Source organism: Melospiza georgiana, chromosome 4 (genome assembly GCF_028018845.1).
Source record: "Melospiza georgiana isolate bMelGeo1 chromosome 4, bMelGeo1.pri, whole genome shotgun sequence".
Lineage (NCBI taxonomy): Eukaryota > Metazoa > Chordata > Aves > Passeriformes > Passerellidae > Melospiza > Melospiza georgiana.
The window spans coordinates 46,645,863-46,661,287 of NC_080433.1; the positions used below are offsets into that span (position 1 = coordinate 46,645,863).

At 42.3% G+C, this 15,425-nt stretch overlaps 1 protein-coding gene across 1 annotated transcript in view; it reads right to left on the reverse strand.

Moving 5' to 3' along the window:
* FRS2 (fibroblast growth factor receptor substrate 2) overlaps positions 1-1,263 on the reverse strand; it is a 49,496-nt gene extending 48,233 nt beyond the window's left edge. The window contains exon 1 of the mRNA XM_058022688.1: positions 1,217-1,263. The gene's annotated coding sequence lies outside the window, so the exon portion shown is untranslated. The remainder of the gene's footprint in view (positions 1-1,216) is intronic.
* Positions 1,264-15,425: the final 14,162 nt, after the last annotated feature.

The window sequence follows — 15,425 nt, forward strand, 5'->3', positions numbered from 1 at the left end:
CATGATACAGAATTACTGCTAATGTTAACACCATCTAAGATTTACTCAGAAAACTGGTTTTGCTCATTACGCTGAACATCACTTTGTCACTAGGCCTTAAAGGTAAAAAAAAAAACAGGATTATTTAAAAGTCACAAATAAAATGCTTGTTAAAAATATTAGTATCAAACCACAGTTGTCAATTTTTTCAAAAAACTTACTAAAATCTATCTTGATTTCTACACTATTTCTTCATTGCAATAATAGCAATGAACACAACACAATCCAACAACATCCCTAGTGACTTCTAATTATGATTATCACATTTTATGCAATGACTTTGAGCAAGATGCAGTGACCAGGAAGACGAAAAAATATGTATTTTTCTTCCAAAATTCCAAGTTTAGATGAGCACTCAAGCCAAATCAGCGCTGAGACACCTTTTGACATCAGTGTGTCTTCAGATCCATCCTTGCTACATTTACAGGTAACGATATGTCAGAGGAAGGGCAGTTTAAAACGACGAGGAAGTGAGCTCGGCAAGGCTTTCATTCATACGCACAGCACCCCTTCTAAGCCGGCAGGATCCCCTCCCCTGGCAGGCTCTGTCTGCGGTCCCAACGCCTGACCCGACAGAGCTCTCTGTTAGTGCCGGGGCTCGCACCTCGAACGCCCCCGGCTTTGCTCAGACGGGGAATAGCAAACGTCCTTATCTTGGAAGGCATGTGACGGACACAGCTGACCTAGAGGAAGGTGCGAGGGCTTGACAGGTGACACCAGATGAGACACCAGTATCAGACACGCCGAGCACCGAGGAGGCGGTCAGGCAGCCGGGACCGCTCCCCGCGCCAGACCTGCCTCCAGACAGCCACAGCAGGGACAAATTTATCGCCTCGTCTTTTGTTTCTAAACTCGCACTCGGCTCGTCCACCCCCGCTCCCGCCCCAGCCCCAGAGCAAGGCAGCGATCCCCCTCCGTGCCCGGCCTTCCCCGCCCAGACACAGCCCCGGGCCGGAGCCCCCCGTGCTCGTGGGGGCCCAGCCGCCACCGAGCTCCCGCGCCCGGACCCGCGGGGGAGGAGAAGCGGGTCTTACCGCGGGGCACGTCCCAGCCCGGCTCCCGCGGGAGGAGCCCACACAAGAGGCTGCTCCGGGGCCCCACTGGGAGGGGGCGGCAGCGGAGCCGGCCGGGCACCCCGCTGGAAGGAGCCGGGGAAGGGGCGAGGAGCAGCACCCACCTGGGCCATGAGCCCCGCGCTGGCCGCCGCGCCGGGCCGCCTGTGACGGGCGAGACGGCGGCCCCGCGTCGGGCCGGGGCACGGCTGCGCCTCCGACCGCGGCAGCGACAGGGCCGCGCTCTGGGCCGGACCCTGCCCGGCTCCGCTTCCGGAGCGCGGCACGATCGCCTTCCGGGGCAGCGCCGGGGGAGCCGCGGGGCGGGCGGGGCGGCGCTCCTGGCACTAGCACCGGCCCCGGCACCGGCACCGCCTGGGCGGCGGGGCGGCCGCGGGGCTGCGCCGGGAGCGGCGCGGGGGCCGGCGGAGGGAGGCGGCTGCGAAGCGTGTCTTACTGGTTCCTCAGGTTTAAAAAAAGTCATTAAAGCTGTAATTGCACGCAGAGCTCTGGGAAGAGCCGGCTCGGTTTGCCCTGACTGTTGTAGCACTCGGTGTCACGCTGTTACTTTGGGCGCTGCCGCGGTGGCTCCTCACCTGCAGCCGTCGGAGCTGGGCTGCGTTAGTAGGGTTGCACTGCATGCCACTGAACGCAAAGGCTGGCGCTGTGCACATCAAATCAAAGATACGGCACAATTGATGCGGGAAACAGGAACCAGCGGAGGTGCCACACCTGTGCAGGTTTGTGGAAACGCTTAACACTCCTGTCAGCCAGTGCAGAAAAACCCACAGGTTTGTTCGACCTCTCGCTACCTCCGTGTCACCGTGTCTGTTCCCTCTTTACAGCCCGATGCGTGCGACAGGTCTTGGACCAGAAGACACCGTGATCTACAATGAATCTTGAATGTGTAGGTTTTGTCCCAACGTACACAGAAACGCGCTGCTCACAGTCAGAGCAGCCAGCAGCCTGCATGAAATTCAGCTCTGTCTCTTCTTGCTCTCCACCTCCTTTGGCCGTAATCGAACTTCTGAACTCTTCACCAAGCAATGCCTTGCTCCAAGTTGCTTCACAGAACAGTTCCGTCTATGTCTCTGACTTTCTCAGGAGTTGTGCACCTTCACTTTTGACTCTGTTTCAGTCAGCTCATGATAAGGAGAATAGAAAGTGTTGCTCTCACAGTTGCTCACTTTCTTCCCTTCCCTGGACAGTTACTGCTTTGTAGAAGACACGTTGAAAGTAAATGGATCACAGTACTCCACCATCCTAAGATTCATTTAATCTGTAGGTTGTGTGAGAGCTGAAAAAGCTGAAGTCCATGCAGAAATTTTCTTCAGATGGACATGCTAGAAAGGTGATATAGTATATATAATACCTAGAAGGAAAAGGGTGGAGAGAGCGCAACTGTGGTTTAGCATTTGTACCAATGCGGCTGTTGGCTCCTGTGCATTTGAGTCAGGGCCCAGAGGATGAGATGGATAAAGCAGAGAAAATGGGATTTTCCTATATCTGAGTCATATCTATAATAGGTGAAGTCATGTAGCAAACACTGTCATCTAACATACAGTATGTGCTCATATGCCATGAACATATAATATACAATGGGCTGCAAAGCAATAGGCTGTTCTTAAACATCTGCAGGATTCCTTGTGACCTTCAGGTCACAGGACTTGCCTTAAGGTCTGTTCAGATGCACTTGTTGATCCCTATCTGTGAGTGCACATTCAGCTAAGTATTGTGCCTTGCATTTAATCCTTAGTCTTTTCAGCAGTGTCTGGATGAGCAAGGAACAAAGTTTTGATGTGTCTCTTCTTCTGGGTCATTTATTTATTTTCTCCTCTCTCTAGCCTTCACCACAGCTTCACCAGTTCATTTAAAATGCTGCACTTAAATTGTGTCAGGATTTGTATTAAATTAGGATAGCACAGTGTCTCTGACAGTCAAGTTCAACATCTTCATCAAAGGTGAAGTGCTGTGTTTGTTCATGTGTGCAATTGGTCATCCTTACTGTTTACCTGAGTGTTACTTTACCTAGCTCACTCAGATTCACTGACAGAGCAATTCCGTATTTCAATACTGGCGCTGCACTTTGTGGCTGTTCTAGAGCTTTCTCCAGGGCATTTTCTTGCTTCTTGAGACCTTGCTGTGTTGCATTCGTGGTGGGAATTTTTGTTCTGTTGTTGCTCCTTCTCATTCTCACTACATAGATGTTTTGGATCCATGACATGTTTGTTGCTGCTGCTATCTAGAATCATTTCTATCATCCCAAAATGAGATTATTGCAGCTCTGTCCAGATGCTGCATCAATTACAAGTCTTTCAAAGATTAGATAGCTGCTTTCAGACTTTTGTAAATTATGAATTTTTATTGCTTTAAGTCCTTTGATAACATCTTCATTTCTATTAGATCTTGCTAAGCTTTCTTTATGTCAGCTTTGAAGTCAAAAGCCCTCTGTGTTGTTTCACTATAGCTCACATTCTCTCTTTTTAAAAATTAGGCGCTTCTACCATCTTTAAAGCTTTTCCATAAATATTTCATCTGTAGATAAAATTTGTAAAATTATTATTTGGTAACTAAACTTTTCAAATTGTTTGCTTCAGCATTTCTTTATATGGTATTATACAGCTACTATAGGGTGTGCTAAATGCATGGCTTTTCTGAGGCAACAGAATTTTAAAATCAGGTTATATAAGTATTTTTGAAAGATTCTTAGTCTTTTAAGAGGAAATAAATTTGAAGTGCATCAGATAAAAGATAGATTGTATATCCCGAAGTTCTTATTGCACTGTCCTAATGTATTTCAGTGTTGATTCAGTGAGACCATTCTTGTTCCAGATCCTGAATTCTTACAAGATGATACCTGACATGTTTTGGTGCCTTTTATGATGAAATTTGGACTCTGCAGAGCAAGTGCTTTTGCCCTTGGCCTGTGTTGATTTAGGCAGTATTCAATTCTGTAGGCAGAACCACAGTCCAGTCACATACATTTTAACAACAGGTTTTTTCCCCTGCACTGGTGAGGCCTTGCCTTGAGTCTTGTGCCTGTTCTGGGCCCCTGACTGCAAGAAAGGCATTGAGGTGCTGGAGTGTGTCCAGAGAAGGGCAGCGGAGCTGGGGAATGCTCCAGAGGGTAAGTCATATGAGAGGGAGCTGAGGGTGTTTAGCCTGGAAAAAAGGGGACTCAGGAGAGACTTTGTTGTTCTCCACAGCTACCTGAAAAGAGGCTGTAGTAAGGTGGGGGTCATCCTCTTTCCCCATGCAGCTGGTATCAGGACAAGAGGAAATGGCCTCAAGCTCCACCAGGGGAGGTTCAGGTTGGACATCAGGAGGAATTTTTTTTCATGGAAAGTGTTGCTAACCATTGGAATGGGCCAGCCAGGGAAGGTGGTTGGAGTCACCAATGCTGGAGGTGTTCAAGAAGCATCTGCTCTTTGTGCTATTGACAAGTGGTGATTGGCTACAGGTTGGACTCAGTGATCTTAGGGGTCTTTTCCCACCTAATTGAGTCTGTGATTTATCTGATTAAAATAGTGTTTTCCTATTTATTTTGTATTCTTTCTTAATATTTGTACCTGACAAAGAGAGGACTCTTAGGGAATGGAATGCCAGATTCTGCATACTCTTTCTGCAGTTTCCTTTCACATGCTGTTCAGAGATTCATGGCAACAAACTTCTCAAAGCCATGAAGTGGAGACTGATATCTCTTTTTTCCAAGAACTTTGGAACTTTTTGCATTTCATGTGTAGTTTGTCTTATCCTCAGGGAAGTCTTTTCTGACCAGTATGAGACATGTCTACACCAGCACAAAGCCTGGATGTGTTTTTGGAGATGAATATGGACTCAGATCCTTAATTTTCAACTATAACTTCTACTCTTGCAGTGAACATAGGAGAGTATACAGTTTCTCTTAAAAATAAAATCATAGCAACAGCCTCATGACAAATCACAGAAGTTTGCAGTTGCTCTGTTTTGTAATACAGAAGGCCTTTGCAATTCCTGTAGGCACCACCTAACCCAGCTATAGATGAGGGCTGTTCTATAAATACTCTTTCCTGGTTTATGGCTGCTGTGAAAGAATGTTTCTGGTTGAAATGCAGTGCAAAAGCTTGTGCACTTTCTCTGCTACCTACAGTAATTGTATTCTGACACACACTTTCCAAAATCCATTTGACACTAACAAACCCTTCTTTTTAAATATTAAAACCCACACGTTCAGACTATGAAAGCATTTCAGAAGCTGGAAAACAAATTTACAAAGGGAGAAAGTTGGACTTAGTGTGGTAGCTGAGCAGAATAACTCCAGTCACATCACATTCTGCATGCCCTCATGTGTGGCATGTTAAATAGAATAACCCTTTGTATATCACATCAAGAAGTTTTTGTTTTCACAACCAAACAAACCCCCCGCATACAGTAAGGGCCATACAGGAGCTACTTATAGCCAGATCCTGCCCTTCTTATGAAAGCACACCTCTACAGTACAGTTAATATTTGGGGTTTTTTTTCAGAAGGAAGTGCAAGGTTGAGCTAGTTAAAACTAGTCGTTTACTGCTTCATTGAGTATTGTCATTAGTTGTGATTTCACTTAAAAGTGAAAAGAAAGTACAAATCCAGTAGTAAATTAAGGTGTCTTGCAGTTGAACATTCTAATTCCCATAGTGATTTTTTCCTGAAATGACTGCTGGAATATGACACACTTTCTGCTCTCACAGGGAAAAGTGGAGCAGACCTGGTCATTCAGGAGTTCTCCAGATGGCTGTTTGTATTGTAATTGGTTTTCCTCAGTTTTATAAATTGTCTTGTCCTTGTACAAATAAACCACTGACAAGGTTAAAGGATCCATGTGTTCTAAGTAATATTCTATGAAGGACAGGGTGGTTGTGACAGTTGGTCAGTAAACTTTTAAAGATAATACAATGAGTTGCAAAAATGTAATTTTAAACTTAGGTATCTCCTCTGAAATACCTAGTCTGAGCTTACTGTCTGAGGTATTATGTGGTTTATTCTTAGAGATGCTAGATGTTTGGTCCTCATCATTTGAATATTGAGAGCCTGAAAAACATCATTGAAAGTGAAGCTGCTTTTTGGGCCTCACAGGTATATATACAGTATATATAATTCAGTTCTTCTCACAAGTTAATGTTCTGTGTAACCAAATTGAACTGGTTTCATTTTCCTAAAAAAGGCTGTCATATGCCATTCCTGTAACTTCTTGGTGATTGTTTCCCTGGAGAGCCATCAGTTTGTTGAATGTACACACGTCTGTTTCCAGGTTATTATGCCTGCAATAAACAAGTGGGATATAAATCTAATTAAGGGCCCCAGAACTGTGTACACTTGACTGTGTGCTATGTACAAAACAGTGTCCAAAGAACACCATCACAATGGCAGACTTTCACAAATAGGCAACTTTGTGCAGCTGTGTTTTTGACTTCCTTGTGGACACCAAGTATGATAGAATTAGGTTGCCAATCATACAGCATTTTTCTATTCTGTGCCTTTTGGGGGACAGAATAGAGGCCTCTCACAGGAGGAAACAGCTGGTTATTTTAAATCTCTGCATGCAGCAAATGCCCTTTGCCTTATTCATTTAATGAGTAAATACTTAGATATTCTTAGGACATTTGTCATTGTGTTAGTTGATACTTCATTATCGTTAGTGGAATTATGTCTATGCTTCTTTGGCAAGAGAAGCAATAGACTTTCATTTTGCTTACAAGGAAATGTGGGTTAAGTCTGCAGCAGGTCTTAGTACTGCACAGCTCAGATTTGTGGCAGTGAACATTGAATAACCTTGCTACTGGGTGAATTCAATTGCATCTGGTTCTCTGTTTTCCAGGTTTCCTATGTGGTATGTGAGGGAAGCAAGTGCACAAACAGGATCACTTGGGATCCACTCTGAAAAGGATGCTGGCTAAACTTTTCACTGTGAAATGACATCTATGTGGCTGAAGTTACAGTGGCTGGGGAATAGTGCTGAATAATCTTGGCAAATGCTGGGCTTGTGTCAGTTGTGCTCCATGAGCCAGTATTACAACTGCTATTGGAAAACTTGTGGGTGGACTGTGCACCTTTGTCTCAGCCATGACAGTGCTAATTCAGGAATGTTCAGTCAAGTCCACACTGCAAGTTCACAGCCAGGACACTGACAAACACTCCATTCTGCCAACACAGCAAGCATTTCAGTGTTTCAGTGCAGAGGCAGAGCAGGCAGGCAAGGACAGATGCAAAACTTAAAAGTGTGTCCCTCAAAATCTTCAAAATAACAGAGTTGGAAGGACCTGCTTGCTCCACTTGGAGCTCATGTCAGTGAATATTTTTGCTAGACATCTTTTATGCAGAAAGTGCATATTCAAGGCTGGGGGAAGCCATCCTGTCCTTTTCCTGTGGTTCAGTGATTAGAAAGCCTGAAATTCACCTGTGGGAGATGGGGGTTTCATTTCATCCTCAATCTGTGAACTTATAGATTAAGGTTTTCCACAATAATTTATAAGTTCACAGATTTCCACAGAGTGTGCTACAGCCATTATAGAGTTATTATAGCTTCCTTCAGCTGTGAAATCAATCCACTGAAATTGTTTAATTGATCATGTGGGCTGGACTTTTAGGAATAGAATTAGCTTGCTGGAAGGAACATGTCAAAGTGGTCAGAGATATTTTGGGAACATTACCAAAGAAAGAATTTATGGAATGCAAGCACCTTCACAGCTGGAAAACAACTGAGTGAGAATTTTTGAGACAGTCACTTCAGATTTAAGGAACATAAGTGTTCGTTTTCAGCATCGGAGCCCTCTTGTTGGAATAGTCAGCAGGAGTTGTCTCAGGTCATACAAGCTCACCACTGACAGAGAGGTGGGGTGAGGCTTTAGCATACAGACAAATACGTCAGACTGTGGAAAAGTCAACATGGGTTTTCGTAGATAGAGGAGCTTTGTCATAATTATGAAGTTCTTTGACAAAATCGACAAACTGATAAACCAGGGTGATACATTCATTGTAGTGATTTCAAAAGAGCCTCTGGCACCGTCTCTCAGCCGTGCTGCTAAGGAGTACCAGCTGTCACAGGCTAGGAAGGAGGCCTCTCCTGTGAATTAGTAACTACCTGAAAGAGAAGGGTTAACAAGGTAGCAATAAATAGTCATTTTTTACAATGTGGGAGAGTAGATTGTACTCCCACAGGGATTCATGCCGGGACCTGCGCTAGTTAGCATACTCAGAAATGGTCTTGGAAAGAGACTTGAGTAAAAGCAGCAGCACAGTTTGCTGCTGATGCAAAATCCTGTGCAGTAGTCCACTACAAAGCTGACAGCAAGGAGCTTCAAAAGGATCTCCTTCTGCTGAACAGCATGGGTGTTGGACTAGAAGTGGAAATTTGGTCTCTAAATGTAAAGTAATGCAAGCAAAACAGATAAAGGAAATAAAAGCAAAGCAGTGCATTAGCAGCTAGTAAAATGAATGGAATGCAGTGGCCTTTGGTTCTGGTTTTCCCTAGCCAATGATTTACAAAAAGCTGAATATGTATCAAAAATGATTGTGCTGTGCTTGACCTGTTCTCTCTACCCTTCACTGTTTAGTCCTGGTCATTAAGTCCAGAAGTGATACTTGTGTAGCCTGATGCAGTATGGCCATTTGGCAGCTAATATAGGACAGACACACTGAGATGGTCAGAGGGCTGGGAAAATGGTATATTGCTTCAAGGAGGCAGCTGCAGTAAGAACTTACTGCTGTTGCCCTCATGGAAAAATGTGCCAGATTCTTCTCAGAGGTGCACAGTGATAAGCTGAGAGGGAATGGACACATCCTGCGAAGTTCTGCTTAGATTCAGAGATTTATTTATTTCTCTTTATTGTTCTCTTTCTCCCTTTCAGTCTCTCTATCTCTCTTTCTGTCTTTTTTTCTATCCTGAAGGTGGTCAAATATCGTAAGATGTTGCCAAGAGAGGCATGTGATCTCCTTGCAGAGAGATACCCAGAGTCTGACTAGACATGTTCCTGAGCAATCTGGGCTGGCTGGCCCCACTTTGGGCAGTAGCATGTCCTAAGTGGTCTCCAGAGGCCCATTGCAACCTCTGGCTTCTGGCTTCTTAAGGTGGGTTCTTACCACGTGCTTGTGCCCTAACTATACATTATTTCAGATGGCATATTCATCACAGAAGTGCAATGTATTTGCTCTAGGTTAACAACTACATATTAAAACTCAATTCAAGAACACTGTGGGGCTAAGACCCTTTGGATTTGGCATGAACAAAGCAAGAATGAGCTATGGTGCTTTCTGTCTAGTGTCTTGACAAAGTATTAAAGTACTTTGTAAAATGTCAGCAAGAGGAATTGATTGTCAGGGTGCAGTTATAGCAGGAGTCAATAAGTGGTACTGTTGTTTGTCCATTCTTAAGGTTTTTACTTCCAATGTCTTCTTTAAACAAATGACATAATTCATTTGTCAGACACTGAGTGATGGGGAAGAGTTAACCTGGCATAGCACGTGCTGCCATGTGACACAATGTGCTTGTGTAGGTACACATTCTCTGGATCAAACCTGTCTCCAGCAGGAGAGTCAGTAAAAAGATGTTCTTCACCCTGATATGTCTAACTGGGGTCAGTGCTTCTTAGTACTTGGGCTAAGATCTTTGAAAGGTGAGATAATGCTGTTTGTGGCTGACTGCTTCTGTTCAACACCTGGAACGCGCGGCATGAACAAACAATTCAGACTACAGCAACAGCCAAAACTGCCCATCACTGTTTTCTCCTGTGATAAGAACTTTTATTTCTAAGCTGAAGATCCTGCCACAGCTCAGCAACTTAACAACTGTGTATTCATCAGTAATACTTATGGAATAAGCTGAGTCCTATAGTTTTAAAGAACAAATGTACTTCAACTTAATTACAGTTAGGCTTGAATAAAAATTAAAGGGTTTGCATGTTTGTTAGTCTGTATGTGGGTAGAAAGGCAGTGAGGTTAAGATAATAGTCTCAAAAATGTATTCTCAGAAAACATTTAAAACCACAGCAGGGTGTGATTGTATGCAAATAAGTATTTTTGCAATAGCAGATTAAACACCTTATGGAATTTGTATGGAAAACTGCATGCTTGTACTTGATGTGAAGTATGATTAAGCACCAGTGTGTGGAGTTTTTGCCTTTGGTCAAAAATTAAGGCAGATTTAAATCAATCAATGGTTCTTTCAGTCTTTTCACAGTGTATAAGTAATGAATGGTGTCTACTAGAGAGAAAACACAACTTTCTCCTTGGGTCTGCATTGTTACAAGAATATATCCTGCTATGGTTTCCAATCAGTAAATGCAGGGCAGTAGCAGAAAGTCTGGTGATAACATGGCAACATGGCAACAGGATCTGAGACAGTGAGGGAAGAAAAGTGGCAAATGGATGTAAACTTTTATCTTATTGTATGTTTTTTTGCATCAGCTTACAGACAGCTTTTCATGAATGGGTGAATGAAGCATTTCAGGTTCCAGGACTACATTTAAATAAACTTTTTTCATGTTCAAAGATTGTTAAAATGACCCTCAGGCAACCCAGTGCCTTTAGGGGCAGCAGGTAACTTCTCAAAAAGCTATCCTTAGCAGTAGTGGAAAGACCTGCATTGTCACAGGCAGATCATCTCTGCTCTACTTGGTCATTTGCATAGCTAAGGGACATTAAAATAGGCTTCAGTGTTAATTTCTAATCTACATTACATACCAGAGTTGTGTATCTGCCTTCCTGAAACTCCTTTCTCTTACACACAAATTAGCTGCAATGCAATGAGAGTGATACCATGGCTTTTCCTAGAAAATTGCCCTCTGCTATGCTCAGGAAGAAGTTTAAAGGAACATTTAAAATTGCAACCTGAATTTTGTTCTCCTAGAAGTGATTGAACTGATTTAGCAAAATCAGATACGATGGTGATTGTTTTAATCCTGTTTTTCCCATCTTAGTAGAAAAACTAAAATTCATTACTTCAAATTAACTTTTATATAAATAGTGACATAAATTGGACTCACTGCAGTTTCTCTGGGATGGATATAGTACTTCAGGAAAAACATAAAAGCTTCTCTGAAGAAGTCAAATTATCATGTTGAGAAACAGTAAAACACACTCTCTCTTTTCCAAAACAATTCTGCCTACTAAGCAGTAAATCTACAGAGGGAACCCAAGCTCACACTGGCAGGATTACGCTTCTGCCTCTTAATCATAATTTGTTAGTGAAAGCAGTGGCCAAAGGAAGTGCAAGGTCAGCTGTTCTGAGCGCTGGTAGAGCAGGCTTCACTCTCCCTCACGCATGTGCCGTTATCCCACAGGCTCCAAAATCACATCTGGACAGGAGTAGATGAGTAGATAACTAAGCATTGTGATTTTTACAGACAGGTGAACCCTGGAGCACTGAAAGGTATCACCTACCCTCCCCTGGAAGGGTCTCACCCCTGCTTGGAAAGGCTCGGTTTTTGAAGCTGTTGCTGAAGTACTGGTCATACCCCGATGTTTTAAGAGAAGAAAAGCATAAATGGCAGGGTTTTTTTAATTTCTCCCCATCATATTAGGAGTGGGCTTCTTCAGGAAAAAAAGAAACTTATTACCATGTGGGCAGAAACCACCAAGTGAAGGTAATGGGCCATCCAAAGTGATGAACCACTCCGAGCCCTTCAAAAAACAACTTGTAAGTTAGAGTTGAGACAGCCAATGTAAAAGTCTGTGGAAATAACTTTGGGCATGTTCCCTCAGAAGAGGCATAGAAGAAAAAAAGGTTACTTGTGGCAAAGCAGAATTATTGGTAATGAAATGTAAAGCTGTTTTTACACTGCCTCATTTTGCAGACAGCATATTATTTCTCTTTTAGGACTGCCTAAGTTCACGCATAAGCCAGTGGAAGCAAACTACATAATTGCTTGAAACAAAGGAAATAAAAGCAGACTTGTTAATGTAATGATATTTTAAGCAATAATTATTTCAAGCAGAAATAATTAGATTTCCCTTCAGTAGCATATAATAGCTTACATTTTAAGGCAATTTAGGGACAAAATCAAAATATATACCAACATTATTTCCTCATGCAGAAACAAGTACAGGGAAGAGTCTGAAGGATAGAGACCGAGGAAGCCTTGCTCATAAGATTTTTCCTGAAGCAGTTTGGTTCAGGTGGGACTAACTAACTCTATTAATAGAGATTTGCCCAGTTGTGTTTGTTATTCCCCACTGCTTCACTGCTTGCAGGAGGAGGGAATAATGACAGAACAGTTTTTGCTTTAATAAAGCATTTTTTAAAAAAGTTTTGTGTTTACATCAAAGAACCCCAAAGAAACAGGCCTTCAAGATGAAGTGAAAAAGTGAAGAACTTGCTGCCTCTTGGGGAAGTTCATTGCACTGCTAAGGAAATTTCTGCCCCTTGTGATAGAGAGCTTCATTATGTCAGGAGAGCCAAACTGGTAACTGTGGGCCATAGATGCTCTTTGGATGGGCTTTTCCTTCTCTCTCTGCCACACTCTTGTACTTTCCTGAGATGTTCAATTAGTTGCTGTTTGTGTCAGAGCTCAGGGTAGACTGCATATCCTGGTTTTAAATGAAACCCACTCGTCAGTGCAGACCATTGTGAAGCAGCCTGAAGTATTTGGGGTTTTTGTTCTGCTTTCAAAATTGGTGGGTATGGAAATTTTGGCAAAGTATGAAGCAAGATGCTTAGAGTTTTTGTTCTTAAGTTTTTTTTTTTTCCTCAAGGCTACTTAGTTCTGCAGCAAACGTGCACCCACTTCAACCCTGAAACATCCTTTTTGCCACAAATTGCAAATTTTCAGAATATTTTTGTTCTTTTTCACTCTCTCCTTTTTTAAAGCCATAGCAACATTTTTCATGCAAGTGACTTCCTGGAATACTACTTCTTTTAAAATAAAAATAAGTCTGATTTGTTAAAGATGGTGAATTCATAGACAGCAGTTGCTTCTCTTACCCACTATAGTCAGACTGGGTTGTGCTGCCACAGGATGAGAACTGTACTGTACTGAATGCTTCTTCAGATCAAAGTGGATGAAGGGTATAATTTTAGAGCTGAAAGACATTGCTTACATTTTGAGTAAAGAAGTGCAATTTATCATACCACCCATCCTATATTGCCCATTCAGATTGCAGGCCTTCAGGCCTGGAACTCTGCCTGTGCATTTTACATGTGCAGTATTCTCAGGATACAATATAAATAATAATATATCATCAGTGAAGGGAATAGCCCAGTGGAGCAATCCACAACTGAGTCAGCCTTTCAGATATTGTGGAACAATGCCAGCATTACTTCAAAAACATGTCTTTTTTCACAAAGTCAGTCAAATGCCTAAATTAAAATCCCACTCAATTGCTTTGGTCTTATCAGATAAAGTATCTATGTGTTCATTTAATATGCCTCTCATGCATTTTATCTTTGTGCTTCATTTAAATATGAGAAGCAAACACATTTTATATAGTTGTTATTCTCCAATTACTACAAAAGCTTCTTGGAATCTTTGATCATGAGAATGTTATTTCAAATCCAGTTCTGCTTCACAATTACGAAGTGTCTTCACTGAAGTTAGTTTGGATGCAGTTCTAACTCCAGTAGAGTAAACCACAGTCAGTCCTCAAAAAAACAGGTATGACTATGGAGCAGTAAAGAGATCAGAATGAACCCAAATAACTGAGTTGATTTATGTGGTGGTGGGGTTTTTTTAGACAGAAATTCCAACCAAAGCTGTAATGGTAACAAGAATCTGATGTGAAACACCAATGATTTAGCATTACATGGCATTTACAAAACATTATTATTAAAATACAGTAGATCAGCAAATTTTATTTTTTTTTGGTATCATGGATACTAGGATAGAAGTTCAGCCCCAGAGTTTTGGTTTCTTCGGGGTATTTTTACACAAGGCCAGAGACACGTGATGCAGGTATATAATGGCTGCTAACCAAATTCAACAGCCTGGAGTGTGCACATCTATTCAATGATCACAATGTTCAGAGCTGTCACACAAACTGTCTCTAGATTTAAGTAAGACTGAAGCTAGCACTGTACAGCATCAGTGTCAGATAAAGCTCAGGAAGCAACAGCAGCAGCAGCAAAACAAATTACACTGCTTTTTGTCTTACAGATTGTTTCTCAGTTTTTATTGAGTGGTGAAGTAGCTGTAGCATAGAACTGAGGACGGAACTTACAGACTGCAAATCTTTTAGCAAATGTGTAAAATACAATGCAAAAAATATTTTTACTGCAAAGTCAACAATAGGGCATGCAGTAGCAGTGGCTAGGTGACAAACTGACAAGTGTTCTGTTTAAATTTGTGTTTAATTTTGTGCATAGCATGTCTTCAGATTTCCAAAAGCCTTAGCTTAATACCTGTAAAGTCTTAACTATCATGAAATATAAAATATTACTAAAGTGTCCTTTCTACTATTAAAATGAGGCTTTTTCATTTACTGATTTATTACCTTCATTCACCAGAGGTCCAATTGAAATTCAGTCACTTCACAGGGATCGAAGGTCAGGTTTATTTAGAGAAGGACCAAGCATTTCCATCTCCAAACACAGAGGCACAGCAATTGCAAGTGTTTAGTACCATATGGAGTCAGATTAAACTGTGAACAAACTATTTTCAGACAGTGAATCCATGAAGAGTTTTACTGCTTTTCCATTTTAAAATACGCATGCTCTGTCAGCCAGTTCCAAAAAGTAATGATTTTGTTACTCTCTTTTATTCATTCCCCTGAGGGAAAAATGAATACTAGAAAGAATTCACAGCCTTAGAAAAGTATCTTCTTTGTTCTCAGCAAAATGCACAAGGACTAGGACTAATTTCTTCTTTACTAATAAAAACCAAGCAAAACTCCCAACACAGTTTAGTTTAAATTCAGCCAGACTGTGTTTGAGATTTGAAGTTGTAGACTCCCGACTACTAAGCAATGTCAAGCGAATCTCTCAGGATGCAGCACTAGCAGACCCATCAGTGGTGGGACACTCCAGGAGTGCAAAGCACCACCCAAGAGGAGCAGCCTTGTGGCTGGTGACTTGCAGGCCTGGCAGCTGAGCACACACCAAATCAGCCGTGCCCTCTGACATGGCCCACGATTTTCTGTCCTGGTCCCAGGCAATGCCCGTCATTGATCTTCATCCAACACTGACTGCACCTCCTGGCTGCTGCTGCTAAGGACTATGCAAAGAAGATTCAGAGCAGCCACAAAGCTTTGCAAAGCAGCAGATGCTTGGTTCATTTTAGAAAATATGCAGTGGGTGCTGGAGTTCGGTCTGTCTAGTTTAGTCCTGTGTCTTTCTTCACCATGCAAACATACTTAACCTGTAGCAAGAAGGAAAAGAAAAACCAGTTC